Below are 3077 nucleotides of genomic sequence, written 5' to 3'. Positions count from 1 at the left end.
AAGTGTGGTACCACTATTGGGTGCGACTTAGTCGCACCCAATACTTTCTCTAAAGTTATAGGTGCGACTAAGTCGCACCTAAATGATCTAAATGACCTAAATGACTAAGTCACACCCGAAACCACTGACACAGGTTTGGGTGCGACAAAGTCGCACCCAAAGGTGTCATTGGAATGCTGTTTTTTGTACTAGTGTGTGTGCATACATTGGAATGTTTCTAAGAGCTGGAATCTATTTAGTAGCAAGTGTTTCGTCACGATTTAATCGAAAATGAGTGTTTTGATGTCTGATGTCATAATTATTAAAAAGAAGAAGAAGAAATTTGATGTCCCATTATGTGCATTTTTTATTTATTAGAAACAATCCATAACTTCCAGTTTATTGCAAACCCTAAACCTACATTATTAGCTATATATAACAAAAAAACAAAATATAAGCAAAGTAACATCTATATCTATGTATGGATTATATGTTTAATTTCTGCAGATTCAAAACCCTAGAATTGAGGATGGTGACCGAAAAGCCCTTTTGGAATGGTGGTGAACCCTTATGTAGGAACGATGTTATGAAATCAAGTTTGTCTTATTTCGTGAAAGCCAATATCATTCTTCAATAATCTTACCAGCTATTGTAACTTTGGACGATTACAGTTAATGTCACCACAAACATTATACGACTAATTGGAAGAATGTATATGGGACTGAATGAAAACTAAGATGTTTTTTTAAGTCTTTATCTTTATGTGAGAGTGTTTTCGAGGGATATAACTTCTTATAATGCCTTTTATCAAGATGAAAAAAATAGTATGAATGCAAAGTGTCTGAAACTAATAACACAGCGGATCGAACCCTGATTGAATCCTGAAACCAAATTTAAAAAAATCATAAAAAATGAAACAAATGAAATAAAATCAAGGAGTAAAAAAATCTGGCGTATCTGCAGCACATGATAAACTGTAACAATGGAGTCTTAATTTCGCAACCAAGCAAAGGAGACTTAGGCTGTTTATTGGTCCTAGAAAAAAGCGTTTTCTAAGATCTTATCTTGGGATCCCATTTATTTTTCTGATTATTTTTCCTAAATGGGACTCTCGAAAGATTTTCTTCTAGATAAGTTCCTCTTATATTTGTAGATGCAATTTTTCTTAATTTTCTACTTTGTTTTTATTGAATCTAATATTATAAACGTTAAAAAGACAAGAAAATATAAAAATTGAATCTCAAAACACACTATAAATTTTGATTATCTCTTCTAGAATAGATTATGAGAAATTTTAGAAAAACATGACCAATAACACAGTAAATTCGAGTTATATAACTAAAAGTCAAAACAAAAATACGTATCAATGGACTAAAATACTCTTGAATTCGATTATATACCTATGAATTATTTTTTCTACCATTGCTTAGGGCCGCACCTTGATGAAAAAAAATGCTTTCAACGTTGCAGGATGCGATAAATTTAATTATAGTCATTAAGGGTATTAACGAGTAATTATTATTTACACTCTCGGAATAAAAATAACATGTAGTGTTAATCGTATTTCCAAAATTTAGCACTGATCATGTGTTGATAGAGTCAATTTTTCCCAATATCTTGGGTTGAAGCAATTTATCTTGGAATCCAATGCACATTGTGAAGATATAGACTGAAGGGAAGAGTATTCGCAAAATAATTGCGCTCTTGCATGAGAATTGATCTTGTCCTTGGACCCCCAAAGGTGACTTCAATGTTTTGAATTCTCTTTGGCTAATTATGTTTATGTGACAGCCTTTCAATGTGAGAGTACACATTTTAACCAAAAACAAACAATTAAATCGGAAGAGAGTAACACAATTTACATCTAATTTAAATTTCAATTCAACTACAATGCATCATAATGTGAATTTTCAAATTAATTATTTAATAGCAAGAGAATTACAAATCCATTTTTTTTAAAGTGTCTCATTTACAACTGTTATTGTTGTTAATTAAGCCGCAAAAGTTTTGGGTCATCTAATGACGATCTTCAGGTGGACTTTGAGCTTCAGGCTTCTGGCCAGGTGGAGAACGACAATGGTTGACCCTTTGGCAGCCTCTTTGGTAGTTGTTACTTGGGGGCGAAATACACTGTTTGCCTTTGCAGTTGTTTCTATTCCATCCTATTGCACCGTATCCTAGTCGCTTACCCGTTGTGGGCCCCGCTAATAATGAGCACACCAACATGGCAACGAAAAACCACACAACAACCTTCGACATCGCCATTTCTCTTCTTTGCTATGTGGAAAACGACAACAACTAGGGATTATAATTTTCTATTTGATGAGATGATATGCTTGGTTTGGTGAGGAAGCTTGCAAGAGTATGGATGGGATTTATAGTGAGTTTTTGTGTCCGTTTTTGGGGTGGACTAATAATAAAAATATGACTTCAACGTTTTAAATTATTTTTGGCTAAATGTGTATCAGCCCAAAATGTGTAGGTATGCTTTCAAAAGATTGTTTGTTTGTCGTTACAACTGAGAAATATAATGGTTACATAGAACAGGAAAGCTCAAACTTTTGCTGCATACTAAAATTTCTATTTTCTTTCAGGTAACCACTAACAACAATGAGAGAGAGAGAGGCGGTTATAACTGTTTGTATTATTGACTGAATGAATGACTGAATGATACAGTTACAACAATGCTAAATATATAAATACTGACTTGAGCTTAATGCACAGCCGTTCATCTGTAACTAACAACAATCTAACGGCTGTGACTTAAACTGTATGCTATACTCTAATACACCCCCTCAAACTAAACATGAGTTGTCATGTTGAGTTTGGAGCTTAGAAACGCAAACTGGGGTATCGTCAATGGCTTGGTAAACATATAAGCAACCTGTTCTGTGGTCGGCACATAACGCACTTCAACAACCTTCTGAGCCACTTTTTCTCTTATGAAATGCGCATCCACTTCTCAAGAGATGAGAATTGAAGCACTCAACTCCTCAGTCACAACTGACCTCACACCAATGGCTAATCTCGCACATCGCGGTAGTGGGAGAGGAAACAATGGTGGAGGCCGACGAGGAAGAGGTCATGGAAGAGGAAAT

This window comes from Urtica dioica, chromosome 8 (genome assembly GCF_054948205.1).
Source record: "Urtica dioica subsp. dioica isolate 48M chromosome 8, U.dioica_male_clone48M_v1_H2, whole genome shotgun sequence".
In the NCBI taxonomy this organism is placed as follows: Eukaryota; Viridiplantae; Streptophyta; class Magnoliopsida; order Rosales; family Urticaceae; genus Urtica; species Urtica dioica.
The sequence above is the reverse complement of the archived record's forward strand: the minus strand, read 5'-3'. Positions refer to the sequence as shown.